We start from the raw sequence: 16606 nt of genomic DNA on the forward strand, positions 1-16606 counted from the left end.
CAAGGCTTTGGGCCATCCTTGACTGCTTTCCCAGGCCACAAGCAGGGAGCTGGATGGGAAGCGGGTCCACCTGGATTAGAACCAGCGGCCATATGGGATCTTGTTGCATGCAAGACGAGGACTTTAACCACTAGACTACTGCTCCGGGCCTTATTTATTTATTTTTGAGAGGCAGATTTACACACACACGCACACACACACACACACACACACACATGCCAATGCATGCACACACACACACACACACACACACACACACACATTGGCAGAGAGAGAGAGAGAGAGAGATTACATATGCTGATTCACTTCTCAGATGCTTGTGACACCCAAAGCTGGGCCTGGCTGAAGCCAGCGGCTGAGAATTCTGAGTCTCTTACATGGGTGACAAGCACTCAAGTACTCAGACCTTCTGCTGCTGCTTTCTCAGCTGCATTATCGAGTAGCTGGGCCAGAAACTGAGCAGCCAGGGCCTACCACTCTGATATAGGATTCTAGTATCTGAAGTAGCAGCTTAATCCATTGCACTACAATATCAGCTTCTCTATTCTGTTCTTAATTTTCTTATAGTGACCCAATTTAGCTGAATATTCTCTAATCCTCTTCTGCATGTTAGATGCCATTGTCTTCTGCCAAGGGATATGACTTTCTCGCTTTAAGAGCACTTGATTTTTTTCTTTCATTGGAAACAGCAAAACGGGTTTAATATATTTTGTTCTGCAAAATATTGGTACCTGCTTTTTCTTATCCTGGAAAGTTGTGCTTGCTATTCTGTATCAGTTTCTCATTGTTAAATTGCTCTTGGAGTCCATGTCTCAAAGTTCCCACACAAGACTGTCATGACTTGTGTTCTCACAGTGGTGATGTTGAAGAGCTAGGATTTTGGAATGAGACAGTTCCAGAACAACTGTTACTTGCTATGTGGTTCTGGGTTAGTCACTTAATATTTGCATACTTCAGTTTTCTTATTTCTCAGATAGTCACAATGTTCCATATTTTCTATATTTAGCTTGAGGTGTTTAAATGAAATCACACATGCAAAGTTCTTATGCAGCATGAGCTTGTAGCAAGTTCTTTATTGTGTGTACAAGTAGAGTCCTGAAGTGAGTTTGTGTTTATTCTGCTCTATCAAATGGAAACACAATTTCATGACCCATCCTGTGTAACTCTTCTTAGAGCATCTGCTCAGAGGGGATCGCTTTGCATCCAGCTAGGCATGTTCATTATCTGTGCCACCTGTACTATGACAGTTGTTATTTCTCTGAAAGCGCTCCTACTTTGTACTGTATTTACCATAAGTTGTGCTTACATATCTTCCATTCTTCCCTTCTTCCTAACCTTTTGTTCTTTTCAATCCTTTATTTCTAACCCACTAAATTAGTTTTTGTTTTTCTATAATGAATTACCACAACTGCACTTAAAGCAACATGTGTTTATTATCTCACGGATTATCGGGCCCAGGAGATGGGTATGACTTAGCTGATTTTTCTGCTCAGTTTCACAAAGGTGTTGGCTGGATTGTGTTGTTCTGTGGAGATTTAAAAAAATGTTTTTATTAACTTGCTTTGTAAAAACTTCAATTAACATGGAATGCTGAATAGTTAATGGGATATTTCTAAAAATATGAAAAGCACAACCCAATCATTCCAAGCCACTTGCTGTACTAGTTCCATTTTTGTAAAGCTACAGTTATTCAACTGTTTTGTGAAAAGCCAGAAGCCATACTCCTCACCTGCTTGCATTTTGGGACTCATCACCCAGCATCTTTTAAGTTTTTCACCTTCTTCAACATCTACCAATAGTTATCTTAATTTTACATATAAAATTATTAAACTTCAAAATATGAGGAAAATATATGATGTTTGTCTTTATGTGACTTATTTCACTGAACATATTGGTCTCTAATTTCATTTATGTTGCTGTAAATGTCAGACTTTCATTCTTTTTATTGGTACTTATTCACATGCATACACACAAACGTATGCCATTTTTCTTTATCCATTCATCTGTTGATGGACAGTTGGGTTGACTGTGTATCTTGGCTATTATGAATAATACTGCAATAAACATGGTAACACAGCTATCCTCTTTCCTATGTTCATTTCATTTTCCTTTGGATAATATTCCCAGAAATGGAATAAGGGGGTAATATGGCATATTTATTTATTATTTTTTGAGGATCCTAGATATGCTTGTCCTTATTGGCTATTCTAATGTTCATTTTCAGCAACACTGTGTTAAGTTTCACTTTTCTTCCCATCCTTTCAGAATTTGTTATTTTTGTTGTTGTTTCGATAATAATCATTTAAACTGAAATGAAATGATGTCTCATTGTGGTTTTTTTTTTTTAATTTCCTTGATGGCTAGTGGTATTAAACATTTTTTTCATTTTTTGCCATTTTTATTTGTTTCTTGAGAAATTGTATTTACTTTCTTTGCCTATTTTCTAAGTGGACTTTTGTTTGTCCTTGTTTAATATTTTTTCGAGTTCTTTAGTATCTTATTTTAAATTTTTTTGCGAGTTGCATAGTTGGGAAATATTCTCTCTCCTTCTGTTGGTTGTCTCTTCACTTTTTTGTCATTTCCTTTGGCTGTGTGTAAGCTTCTTAGTTTGATAAAATTCCATTTATCTATGTTATTTTTACTGCCTGTATTTTGGATCTTGTGAAAATATTGATATCTATGTCAGTGCCTGAAATAGTTTTCCCTACATTTTCTTTGAGAAGTTATATTTAGGGCCTGGCGCAGTGGCTTAGCAGCTGAAGTCTTGCCTCATACTCACCAGGATCCCATATGGGCGCCGGTTCTAATCCCAGCAACCCCACTTCCCGTCCAGCTCCCTGCTTGTGGCATGAGAAAGCAGTCGAGGATGGTCTAAGGCTTTGGGACCCTGCACTCATGTGGAAGACCTGGAAAAAGCTCCTGTCTCCTGGCTTCGGATCGGTTCACCTCCAGCTGTTGTGGTCACTTGGGTAGTGAAACATCGGGTGGAAGATCTTCCTCTCTTCCTCTCCTCCTCTCCTTATGTATATCTGACTTTGCAATAAAAATAAAAATAAAGGAAAAAAATCTAAAAAAGGTTATATTTAGATCTTTGATCCATTTTGAGTTGATTTTTGTGTAGGGTGAGAAGTGAGGCTGAGAGTGGATCAAGCTTCAATTTTCTGTATATGACTGGTTTCCTCATTACTATTTAGTGAGGAGACTATTGAGGAGAGTGTTTTAGCAGCTCAGTAAAAAAATAAGTTGGTGTTGGCTGAAATTGTATAATATTATTTCTGGAATCTTTATTAGGGTCTATTGTATGTTATTTGTTTTTACCAGTATCATGTGATTTTGGTTAAAGTGACTCAGTAATATAACTTGAAATCTAGTATTGTGGTGTCTTCAGTTTTTTTTTAAATATCTTATTATTGCTATTGGTGATTTGGGGTATTTTTTTGCTCCTCTATGAATTTTAGGATAGTTTATCCTAGTTGTGTGAAGAATGTCATTGATATGTTGATGGGAATTTTGTTGATTCTGTTGGTTGCTTTGGATAGTATGAACAGTTTACTAATTCTTCTAATCCTTGAACTTGAGAGGTGTTTGTAGTCTTTGATTACATTAGCTGAGGTTAAGTTTTCATGCAGCTAACACTTTAATGCTTTGTTTTGCAATACTCTGTAGCCTGGAAGCAGAGCAAGAAAAAGAAGTGAAAGATGGGTATTGGCAAAGTAAGAGCGAGTAAAAAATTCCAAAGTTTTACCATTAATGAAATTTGACTTGTGTAGCTAAAGATTAAAAAATATTTATTTAATTACGTTAAAGCAGAAAGAGAGGAAGAATGAGAAAAAGAGAGAGAGAGAGAAGCAGCAGCTGTGTCAGGACAGCCAGGAGCCAGGGATTCCAACTCAGTCTTCCACGTGGGTGGCAGTTGAGCCATCTTCATTACCTTCACATGCACACTACCAAGGACATGGCGACTGGGGAGGGAGGAAGGGGAAAATCCCTGAGCCTATGCAAGTGTATCATGAAAAAGAAAAAGATTTAAATAGCCGCATTGTAATTTCTATGATTAGGGGTGGGAAGAAGGGAAAGCTGAGCAGTCACAGTAGTCAGCACTCAAATCAGCTTTAGATGCAATGTTCACATTTTAAGTGGCAGCTTAACCTGCTGTACACAGTTCCAGCTGCAAATATAGATATTTTTAGCCATAAGTTATGATGTATTGCAGACATCATAAAAAAGCAAAAGATAATGTAACAAATAACCACTTATTCTATGTCACATTCAATAGATGCTAAAATTTTACATATTCCCTTTAAATCATTGTGTATTTTAAATATAGCCAAAAATGGAATGTCCTTATGTTTCTTTTTCTCTTCTCCTTTAATGAAAATGTAAGGTTTTTGTTTATCTGGGTCAGTATATTCTTAGAATGTCATTTTAAAGAAGGAAGTTCTGTATCACTCTCATGAGCAAATAATAGGTATAAATAAAGGAGAGAAAAGTTGGACCAACCTCTGAGGACCATTATTAATGACAAGTGTTTTGTGTGGTATAATATTAGTGTGCCAGATTTAGAGAAAGCTTTAAAAAAATTTTACTATCTAGTTGGCTTAAAGATTAGGAGCAGGAAACAAATGTACTCTTTTGTGAAAGAGTTAAACTGAAAGGCAAAGTGAGCTTATTTCTAGCATGAACTGGAAGAGATAATTGTTCATTAGGGACTGTGAAGTTCGTCGCATGTAGGCACGACTACATTCATTAGCCGGCATTCTCTGCTTTCTGTCTGTAATAGGCATTAAGTTTTTCTATGTTTAATTAGAATACACTCTGGCTTTTGTATTATAGGTTCTTTCCTGGGTTTCTTATATTTTAGCCTTTGATCTTTTTCTTTGGATTTTCACTGAATACGTGCAACCTTGTATGAACTGAATGTTAGTGTGTCCCTTTTCTAAAACATACATTGAATATCTAACCCCCAATGTCTCGGTATTACGAGGTGCAGACTTTGGGGTTTATGAGGTAAAGTCCTCATAAACATGAAGTGTTCATTGTAATAATGAAACTTCAAAATTTTATTCGATTCAAATATTGCATATATATGCATACTGAGTGGCTAACTTATACAAGTTACTTTCATGTACTTAAGATGAAAGACAACTGTATGAAACTTTTACTCTCAGGTGAATAATGCAAATTGATAGAATCATTCCAGGCAATAAAGAGCTTCATTCTTATGGTAGAGCAGAGAGATTCTTTCAGTGGATAGGCCAGAGGATATATTGCAGTAAGATTGTACTACTGAGAGAAAGCCTCTTTATAACTGATTGGGTAAAGAGAAATACGCAGTTTCTTATTTGATATACTGAAAGATTCCTTTTAGTATTTCTTTTATTGGCTGTAGAATATAAAAAATCAAATGCTACAAAATGGGAAGCATCTATGAGACTGGACTTCTACCAGGGAAGTTCTGTGTTAAGATGCTCTAGTGACAGCAGAAGCAGACATTGTGTTATCTGTTCAATAGGTGGGGAAGGAAAAAGCTCTCAACTGAAGTTTTCCCCTGATCTATATAAAATCCAATGCTGAGAATATTTTTCAGCATATGATTTCTGATTAACTGAGAGAAGGTGATACTGGATTCCCTGCAATTGCTTATTTTTCAAAAATATAAAAATATACCTGGAACAAGCAAACAAAGAATCTTCCCTTGATAAGGAAAGGAGTTACAGCTGGGAAAATTAGGCTTTATCGCTTAGGAGTAAAATGGATGGATATTCTAGATGGAAACCACACATAATTACATAAACAAGTATATTGTCTGAAAAGGAAAACGTACCTTTCATCCTTCCCATCACTGTATTATGAAAGGAATTATTAAACTCCTGTGATGTATGAAGGGTGGCTTGAGCATTCGGGATATGAAGACAAATAAGCTGATATTCCTGCCTTCCTCTGTAAGAGCAATTAGGATAAAATGATTAATACTTGAAAAGGGGAATAGCATGATGCTAAGTTATGAGGAGAAGCACTGAACTTTTTCTGAGTCTAGAAAAGCCTCTCAATGAGGATAATATTTGAGTAGATTATTTAAGAATGCATTAGTTTTGGGGTCTGTGCTGTGGCATAGCAATCTAAGCCTCCACCTGCTGTGCCAGCATCCATTGGGTGACAGGTCTGGTCCTGGAGGCTCCACTTCTGATTCAGATTCCTGTTAGTGGTCTGGGAAGGCAGCAAAGAGGGCCCTAGTCCTTGGACTCCTATATCCATGTCAGAGACTCAGAAAAGCTCTTGTATCTTCGCTTCAGACCATCCCAACGGATGGAAGATCTCTCACTATCAGGAATTTTCCCCATTAATCCAAGCTGCCAGACACAGTGGATCACACAGAAGGTCGTTACTCCAGTGGTAGAGGTGGCTGCAGGAAAGGGTTTTATTCCAGCACGAGAGGCTGCCGTGGGGAAGTGAGAAAGCAGGACAGGGGAAGATGGCCGTGGGAAGGGAGAGAAGGCAGAGAGCAAAGAGAGAGAAGAAAAGAGAAGTTTCTTGCCTTAGTAACAGGAGGGTCCTCTGAGGGAGGCCAGTGGGAGAGCAGAGGACTTAGAGCCAAGAACTCGGAGTGGGGAGGGCCGAGGGCTGTGAGAACCGAGAAAGCAGAGAGCTGGGAGAGCAGAGGGCCAAGGAAGGAAGAAAGGGAGTGTGCGTTTATAGCATGGGGCAGCTACTGGGAGAACAAGGTCCCAGGGATTGGTAAGTGTGGCAGTAGGCGGAGGCCAAGATTGTAAGCGATTGGTGGATAAGACTGTCAGGGAACAAAATTGGATGTGGAACTAAAGAGCTCCAAACTGAAGCCTAAACATAAGGGAACTGAAAGCCTAAGGGAAACCAAAACTGAAATTTAAGGGAGCTGAAGCTCTAGGGAAACAACTGTTCAAAATGGCAGTGGGTCTAAAATGGTGGGTGTTTCATCAATTTTCAAGCCACTCCTCACTCTCTTTCTCTCTCTTTGCCTCCTTCTCTGTAACTCTCCTTTCAAGTAAAAAATCTTTTAAAAATTTATTTTATTTACAATTATTTTATGATGCAGTTCCATAGGCTCTGGGATTTCTCCAATATAATTACAGTAGTGTTGTTCTTCACAAATAGTCATTAAGTCCATCATTTTTCCCTTTAAGTATATCCTAATTTGTAGATATGGACAATGGCACAGAATCCAGCATCTGATTGTCAAGATGTATTTAACAGTTTTATTGGGAGTCCATCTTTGATTTGGTAATAGAGATGCATACTGCAATGTCACTTCACTTCTCTATATGATGCCCTCTATTATACAGTTCCTCTAGATGACTGTGTACATGCTAATTTGCCTATATATCTATTGAGAAGATCTCTCAATATCTTTCTCTCAAGATATGTTTAACAGTTTCATTGAGAGTCTATCTTTGATTTGGAAGTAGAGATGCATACTGCATTGTATCTTTACATCTGAATATGATAGTCTCTATTATATAGTTACTCTACATCCCATTAGATGAAAGGCAAATAAACAAAATCAACAACTGGAAGAAAAATAGGAAATCTACAACAATATGAGTTTTAACATAATATTGAATGACTAATGTGTTGCTGAAGAAATGAAAAAAAAAAAATAGAAAACCTTCTTGAAGCAAAAGGTGCTACTGTATGATGTATGAGTCAGTGAAGAAATTAGTTAAAAAAAAGAAAGCAGGGCCTGGCATGGTAGCCTAGCAGCTAAAGTCCTCATCTTGCATGTGCCAGGATCCTGTATAGGCGCTGGTTCTAATCCTAGCAGCCCCGCTTCCCATCCAGCTCCCTGCTTGTGGCCTGGGAAAGCAGTCAAGAATGGTCCAAACTTTTGGGACCCTGCACCTGCGTGGGAGATCTGGAAGAGACTTCAGGCTCCTGGCTTCGGATTGGCTTAGCTGTGGCCGTTGCGGCTGCTTAGAGAGTGAATCATTGGATGGAAGATCTTCCTCTCTGTCTCTCCCTCTCTCTGTATATCTGACTTTGCAGTAAAAAAAAAATCTTAAAAAAATAAATGAAAAAATAAAAAAACTTTTTTTAAGAAATGAAAATAAAAACAAAAATATCAAAACCCATGAGATCTAGCAAAAACAGTATTGAAAAGGTAATTGATCTTATATTTCACATGTTATAATATAGAGAGAACATATGACATTTGTCTTTTTGGGATGAACTTATTTCACTTTGTATAATGATCTCTGGTTGGGACCATCTTGTTGTAAATGATATAATTTCATTGTTTTTAATGGTTGAGTAGTATTCCACAGAATAGATGTACCACAGTTTCTTTATCTAGCTCTCTTTTGACAGCTATCTGGGTTGTTTCCATATCTTTGCTATTGTAGATTGTCCTGCTATGAATATAGGATTACAGATCCCTTTCTTATATGCTGATCTCATTTCCTTTTGCTATATTCCTAGCAATGGGATAGCTGGGTCATATGACAGATCAATTTTCAGTTCTCTTAACACTCTGCATACTGACTTCGTTAGTGGTTGTACTAGCCTACACTCCTACCAACAGTGAATAGAGGGACTACATCAAACTAAAAAACTTCTGTGCAGCAAAGGAAATAATCAACAAAGAAACAGCCAACAGAATGGGAGAAAATCTGTAAACTACACAACTGTAGGAAACTACCATCCAGGATTTACAAAGAACTTCAGAAACTCGCAACTGCAAAACAAAAAAATCCTGTGTGGAATGAGTGAAGGAAATGAATAGACGTTTTTCAAGAGAACAAATTCAAATGGCTAATAGACATGAAAAAATGTTCGGGCTTCCTAGCTTTCAGGGAAATACACATGAAAAACACATTGAGGTTCCACCTAACATCAGTGAGATTGACCTACATTTAGAACATCACAAAAAAAAATCTTTAAAAATGGATTGGTTTTCCAAGTTTATAAGAAGGGGAGTTACAGACCATGGAAACTGCACGTAAAAAAAGTCGTATGCCCTACTTGGGGAGTAAAATTAGGGGTCTTTGAAAGGTTTGACTTCTGAAGAGCAGAGAATGGAAGGTAGAGGGGTGAGTGATGCCATTCTGGATAACCAGTCTGAAATTAATCATAGTTGTTTCCGAAAGAAATAATGGGAACATGGTTCTGAGGTACAAATTTAGTGTGGGATTGGTCTCAGGTTTGTGATTTTTGTAGGTAAGCGTCTCATTAATCTAAAGAGAAGAGTGTTTGGGAAGGGAAGGGTATTCAGTTTTATACAGCTTGGATTTGATGTTCAGCGAAACATTTGGACAGAGATTACCAAAAGCTGTTAATAAAGTAAATTTAAGTTTAGGAGAGAGACTCAGTTTGGAGATAAGAGATTTTTGAGTCATGAGCATGCAAAAATATTTAGAACTCTTCTCATGAATAGGATTGTTCAGGTCAAGTGTGTCAAAATAGAGGGGATGAGCCAACACCTATCTAGGAGACTCCACCTATTACAGTAAGTATGGCGGGTTGCCAGTGGATGGAACTGAGAAAGAGTGATGGAAGAGGTAAAAAGGAAATCAGGAGGGTGTGGTACCAGGGGAGCAGCACACGCTGTTGGGCACATTTGAATATGACACTGGATTAGGCCATTGCAGTGCAAGACAGAGTAAGAACCATTGGTGAGTTAAGGTTGAGGGCTGATTGGGAGGTGAGAAAGTAATAATAATGATGTAATGATAATAATAACAATAACAACAATAAAAGAAACCATGTTTACAAGTAGCTCTTGAGCTCAGCTAATAAAAAATAAAATCTATTTCCTTTGTTTTTGGGTATTAATCTGTTTTGAAAGTACTTGGGACATTGAAATGTACAAACCTACCTGGAAGTACCTGCAGAAACACTTGAAACAAAGGATAGTTGAGGAAAGAATCCTACTGCAGCTGCCAGCAGAGTGAGGCTGGATGTCTGAGATGATGAGGTTTAAATAATGGCAGAGAAAGTTGAAAAACAACATCTTTGCTGATTCTAAAATGTAAGAGCAATCTGCCCTCTGGCAAACACATTTTCCTTCTGAAATACTGTCAAATAAATTCATAGGGATGAGAGAAAATAGAAATATGTTTTGTAGTATATGCTGATATGACTACACACCCCTATTCATAGATGGTCCATGCTGATTTTTCTGGCATTTACTTTGTGGAAAAGGGCTGTGGAAGTATGACTTTATAATCAGTGAAGAAAACTTGAAAAGACATTGCACGAAAATGAAACTACAGATACAATACAAGCAAGAAGAAATCTTTCCTTCAAGAATGAAGGCACTTTATAATAACTTTCAAAAAAAGTGACAAACTTCAAGGTTCTTTGCACATCCAGTCTTACTGGCAACAAGAAATGCAGCCAAAACTTAAGATTTCATTTGGGCATGTCACAGACTCGGGTAGCTTTGAATGGGCTTATTTTTAAGATCTGAAGTGATACTCATCACTTATTTCTCAGCTTCCAAAAATGATTGGTATTTCTTATCTAGGAGTTGTTGGAGGTGTTTTGTTGTTGTGTTGTGGCTGCTTTTTTTTTCTTTTTTTTTTAAACTAGCAGAGAGTTCCAAAGATAGAAGTGTTGCCTTGGATATGTTTAAAAGACATACATTTTAGGCCTTTCCTCCTTAACTTGAAGTAGCAGATGAAAATCACAAAGTGAAAGTGATAGGATAGTGTTGTGACATTGACTCGAACAAGCATAAGGGTTCTATAGATGCCACTACATATATTAACCAAGGCAAACAATGCAACTGTCATAACAAATTTACATGAGCTAAACAGATTTAGTCAAAACCTTGATTCCCTGCAATGTTATGGAGCTAGATGTTCTGGGTTACTAAATGTCCTTGTCAGATGGCTAAATAGCATTTTATTTACAATACTCCTGTTTCAACTTCTCTTACTAAAGTGTTAGAAATGAGTCATATTTTGCAAATTTAGTGTTTTTTCTATTGTTGCCAAACTTGATTGCATATTCTATTTCTCTGGAAAGTGAGGAAGACAGTTGTTTTCGATGTTTCCACATGTTCCCACTGTGGCCTGTGTGGAGGAGAGGATGTGGCTGGTGATTTTTACCTATTTCCTATTATCAATCTTATGCTTTATTTGTTCTTAGCCACCCCTTCCCATATCCTATTCTAATTACATTATATTTTGTTGCATTCTAAGTATGTTAATTAATTAATCCTCAAGTATTTGGTATGGTTGAATTATTGCAGCTGCCAAAATAATACAGCATTTGAAATTCGCTTATAATCTAGTACGAGAAGACACATTTCTCAATAAAAAGCAAGCTGTCAGTGATTTGTGATTTATTAGCTGTTACTTAATAACAGAGTGTAGTGCTGTCTCAATTTTCTCTTGTTAAAATGGAGATGACCTTAATACCTATCTCATAGTGTTGGTACAGTCCACACAGGTATCGTCTGTGATTTTTATCTCTTTATTTGCTGCACTTATGGTCAGACCACAGAATGCACCTGCAACCCACGTGTCCTTGGAAAGGCTGGTAACTTCCCTTAGAGAGATTGTCCTTATTGCTCAAACCCTGTAAAGAGCCATCTCTCTTCATAACTGGCCTTTCATATAAGAATATTTGTATGCTGCATTTAAATGGTCTTCTGTGGGAGAATCGTGCTACAAAAATAAGAGAGAAGAAACAAAACACCAAAGAATATTGATGTTGATTGTTATGATGTCATTTCTCTCTCTGCAGCCTTAAATTTGGGAAAACAATTCCAGTTACTAAATTATGGAAATTGAGGGTTTCAATAGATTAATCAATGTTTTCTGTAATTTTCTACTATGGAAGACATTGAGTGATTACTTGAATTACAGAACGTAAAAGCAAACCAGAATCTAATGAGCGGAGGCAGTTTATTAGTGCTTTCCCCGTGCTTCGGTGTGTGATGCCATGTATGAAGAGAATAACAATCAGGCTGGCTTCCCCTCCTCCAGGAGAAGGCAGAAACGGGAGAATTCTTTTGGTGCTTTTATTCATTTAGTGTTAAAACTATAGCAGTTCTAATTTATAGACATATTGTGAATGTCAAGGAAATGTCACCCAAATAATTGAAATAAGGTGAAATTCCTCTATTACATTAAATAACAGGTTGCCCTGAGCTCCAAGGGAAGCAAGCTTAAATGGAACTGGGATTTTGACTGTTCAGTTTCAGTGCTTTAAAGACACTGGATAATCAAGGTGAATTTTTAAAAGGAAGAGGCTCTGAGGATAGAAAGGTAGCTGTGAAGTATTTCTAGATAAGCCATTAAGTGGCAGATTGGCACAGAGTTACATTTCAGACTCTGATTTGTTTGGTTTCATGTGAGTCACTCTCCCTGCCCCCACTTTATACTAAAGCCTAAATCCTATAATGGAGATACTTCAATGAACCCTCTGGGTCACTCAGGCATCTATTTGAGCATCCCTCTGAGAAATTCAACAGTCTGCTATAAAAATTGAGTTTTATGTTTCTGTCAGTGCCTACGGAAAAATTTGATTATCTTCCAGATTTCCCCCAATCCTTTAAGTAAATTGGGTTATTTGCTGATTTACCCTTTATTTTCCAGTACTGTGATAGCATTTCAGTTGCAGGCCTCACTGTATAAGCTGAAAAGAATGTTAATATTTATTTTCCTAGAAAAGCATCATGGTAAGTTTTGCCTTTGGGTTTGTGTGGATCCATTTTTCTACCCTGATTTGTTTGCTTAATAATTGGTTGAGCATTGGAAAATTTGTTTTTTGTTTCTTTCTTTTTAAAAGATTTATTTAGTTTTCTTGGAAAGGCAGATTTACAGAGAGAAGTAGAGACAGAGACAAAGATCTTCTATCAGCTGGTTCACTCCCCAGGTGGCCGCAACGGTCAGAGCTGAGCCAAACTGAAGCCAGGAACCAGGAGCTTCTTTTAGGTCTTCCATGCAGGTGCATGGTCCTAAGGCTTTGAGCCATACCCTACTGCTTTCCCAGGCCACAAACAGGGAGCTGGAAGGGAAGTGGAGCATCTGGGACATGAACCAGTGCCCATATGAGATCCTGGCACGTGCAAGGCGAGGACTTTAGCTGCTAGGCTACTGTACTGGGACCTATAGGCAAATTTCTGTAGGTTTCAGTTTCTTCATAAATACAGTGGGATTGTTAACAGGACCTTGCATTTGCATGGATTTTGGTAAGAGTAAGGTGTGAAAATCACATGGAAAAGTGCTGGCTTTTAAGAAGGCTTTGAGGAAAAGTGCTTCATTTACCATTCTCTCATCTCCTAAGTGATTCTTCATTTATTGAGGAAACATGGTACCAAGGATGTGTTAAGATTCAATATCTTTTATGATGGGAAGCCAAGGTAATATACCTTCAGTTCATCTGGATCAATCCAGATTGAACCAGAGAAGCAGAGCTTGTAGGAGGTTTATAAGAATTATGCCACATGGAGGCTAACTGGTCAAGTCTCCAATTGCTGGGGCAGGCCAGTGTCAAGGGGAGGAACTTAGCTGCCTGTAAGTGGGATTTCTTCTTCAGGGAAGTCTCAACTTTGCTTTTTGGGGCCTTTTACGTGATTGAAATGGACTACTCAAATTAACTAGGATAATCTCTTTTCCTTAAACCAACTGTTTGTAGATTTTTATCATATCTATCAAATATGTTCACAGAAGCACCTTAGATTAATGTCTGAATCATGGGATTATAGCTTGTTCAAGCTGAATGAGAAGATTCTCAAAGGACTTATTAGGGCTTTCTCGATTTTTATTTTTTGTTCATAGAAACAAGTTGTTTTTAAAGAAAATTTGCCATTATTGTAACAATATATGTTATTATTTTCCAACTGCAGAAAAATAAGCAGGAAAAAATTTTGGCTTAAGCTAAATGTCAAGCCCTACTATAGAATAAATGTCTTATTTTCTATTAGAATTACCTAATTTTATATTTTTTACGAGTTTGCAGGCAGTCTCCCCACTGGCATATAAACTCCACAAATACAGGTGTTTTGTGCTGACTTTTGAGTCTCCCTCACCTTGAATAGTGATTAGTGTAAAATGAACCAAGAAATAATGTTTCAAAAAAGTTGACTTCCTTCATCTAAATAAAGAAGAATATGTTGTCTTATTTATTTTACTCTTAAAAATTTAGGGTAAAGATTTATTTTTATTTGCATCTGAAATGCAGAGCTACAGAGAGAAGAGACAGAGAAAGAGGTCTTCTATTTATTGGTTTACTCCACAAATGACTGCAACAGTGAAGCTGAGCTGATCCAAAGTTAAGAATCAGGAGTTTCCCCTGGGTCTTCCACTTGGGTGCCGGGGCTTTAGGATATTTGAGTCATTCTCCGTTGCTTTCTCAGGCAGTAAGTAGGGAGCTAGATAACAAGGGAAGCACCTGGAACAGGAACCAGTGCCCATATGAGATGCCAGCACCACAGGCAGAGGCCTAGCCTATTGTACCACAGGGCAGACCCCAGATAAACTCTTTATCTCTGAATATTTTTAAATTAAAAAGCAAAAATTATGAAACACTACAAAGAATCCACATATGCTCCATACTGAGCTTCTCCTATTAGTAACATCTTGTGTTATTATGAGATAGATGTCATAACTAATTAACCACACCCAGTTATCTCTAACTTTTTATGTATGCTGCCTTTGTCCCCAGTATATGTGACTTTCTATTATGCCTATTAGGCTTATTTTTGGTTTCATTTGTGTAGTGCATCAGAAGTAGTAAATTCCTCTAGAGAAAAACTGAAGTCCTACTTTTTCTCCACATGAAACAAACCCTATTTTTAGAGCAGTTAAATATGCAGCAATTCCTCATTTGTGTCCTAGGAATTTTGTTCCCACTACATAATCTGTAATAATTTCTGAAAAAATATATACACAATTTAAAAATTTATGAATTGCAAAGGACTATGTAACATGTAAATTAGGAAGTTTTGTAAGAATACAAAGATTCATGAATTTTTCAATCAATATGCCAGTGCTGTTGAAAATGCTGATATGTTTTGTTTTCTGCCCCCATTACTTTGTGACCTTCTGAGATTACAGACGTCTGACATTTTGTATGTATCACAGAATTTTGCTTGATATTCTTTATAGTTTTATTGAATAGTATTGTGTCCCTGAATAATATTGTATTTTACTTTGCTTCCTTTTACCTGTCTATACATGGTAGCACAATGTATGATTTTTCAGTGATCTGATTTTCTTATTATGCACCATGCCCCTGAGAGCCATCCAGGGGATGTATGTAACCATTTCGCCTACTTCATACCTTATCACATGACTCACCAGAATTTATTATCCACTTCCTGTCAGTGGCCATCCCTCCTCATTTTTGCATTCTAAACCACATGACTAGGAGTATCATTGCACATGTGTCCTGGAGAATATGTGTGGCAGGTGGACATTAGGGCTTTTCTAGTCTAATCTTTTGTTCATGGCTAACTTACGTGAGGTCCAGCATTTTCTGAGTTACTTCTCGAGTTCCCTTACTCTCTGTGCTTTCTGCCACTTTGTGCCATCTTTATGAGAATAGGTTAAGCTTTCAAGAAAATTTAGTTGTATAGTGATTGATAGGAAGTTTACCAGGTTATGTCCTTCTCTGTCAAGAACTAGAGAAGGGAAAAGGAACTAGGCTCATTGCCTATAGCTGTGAGAATGAGGAAAGGAAGACTAAATAGTTCTCCCTGTAGACCCTGCTCTTCAACACAGTATAAAGGTCAATGTTACTACTTGGATAAAGTGGTAGTAGCCAGGGATAAGGAGCAAATCTGGTGCCCGTGAAAAGTCCCTCCCAAACCTGTTTTAATTTTTAATTTAAGTAGAGCATGCATACAGGTGAATGCATACAGCTGCTATTGAGTATGCAGCTTGGATTTTTACATAGTGAACACGTTCATGTTACCAGTGCAGGCAGACATCAGCAGCACCCCCAGGAGCAGATCCAGTCCTGCTCATCTTCAGTCCTCTAAGCCCTTCCTGTCCTCTTGGAAATACTCTTTGCATTTCCAAACATTTTGGAATGCTGCTGCTGTGGTTGTAATATTACTTATAGATGTAACAGATCAAAGTTAAATATTAGTACTTGTTACTGTGACATTGGAACCCTTTAACTCTCTGGACTCAGTTGCCTTACCTAAAACATGGAGATAATAAAGAAATATTGGTTTGGCAGGAAGCTTAAATACCGTATTTACTTTAAATTTAATTATGTAATAAGTTAATAATTAATTAAAATGTAAATTAATGTATGTCAAGTAGAACATTCTAATAATGCTACTAACAGAGGGTAGGTACCCAGGAAATGTAGGGTACTGAAACCTGGGTTTCTTCATGAGTGGGGGACTATGAACTCATGGGACATCACTTTGATATTGTACCACCTCTTGACATGAACCTTCCCCTGCATATTTTTTCTGCTTCTGAAACCAAAATCGCTTTTCTTAGGCATTTTTTTTTATAATTCTAGGGACAGATTCTCAAAAGCCACCCTTCATTGTGAATAAAACTAAAGTGTAATTCCAATATGTGGTCTGGTCTCATCCTGTCAGCCCTTGTTTGCTGGCTTTATTGTTAGTGGGATATGAGCTTTGATAGAACTCTTATATTGG

At 37.4% G+C, this 16606-nt stretch overlaps 1 long non-coding RNA gene across 1 annotated transcript in view; it reads left to right on the forward strand.

The window, feature by feature from the left end:
- Positions 1 to 16606, forward strand: part of LOC131480588 (uncharacterized) — a 280437-nt gene that overhangs the window by 85249 nt on the left and 178582 nt on the right. The window lies entirely within an intron of this gene.

This window comes from Ochotona princeps, chromosome 6 (assembly GCF_030435755.1).
Source record: "Ochotona princeps isolate mOchPri1 chromosome 6, mOchPri1.hap1, whole genome shotgun sequence".
NCBI lineage: Eukaryota > Metazoa > Chordata > Mammalia > Lagomorpha > Ochotonidae > Ochotona > Ochotona princeps.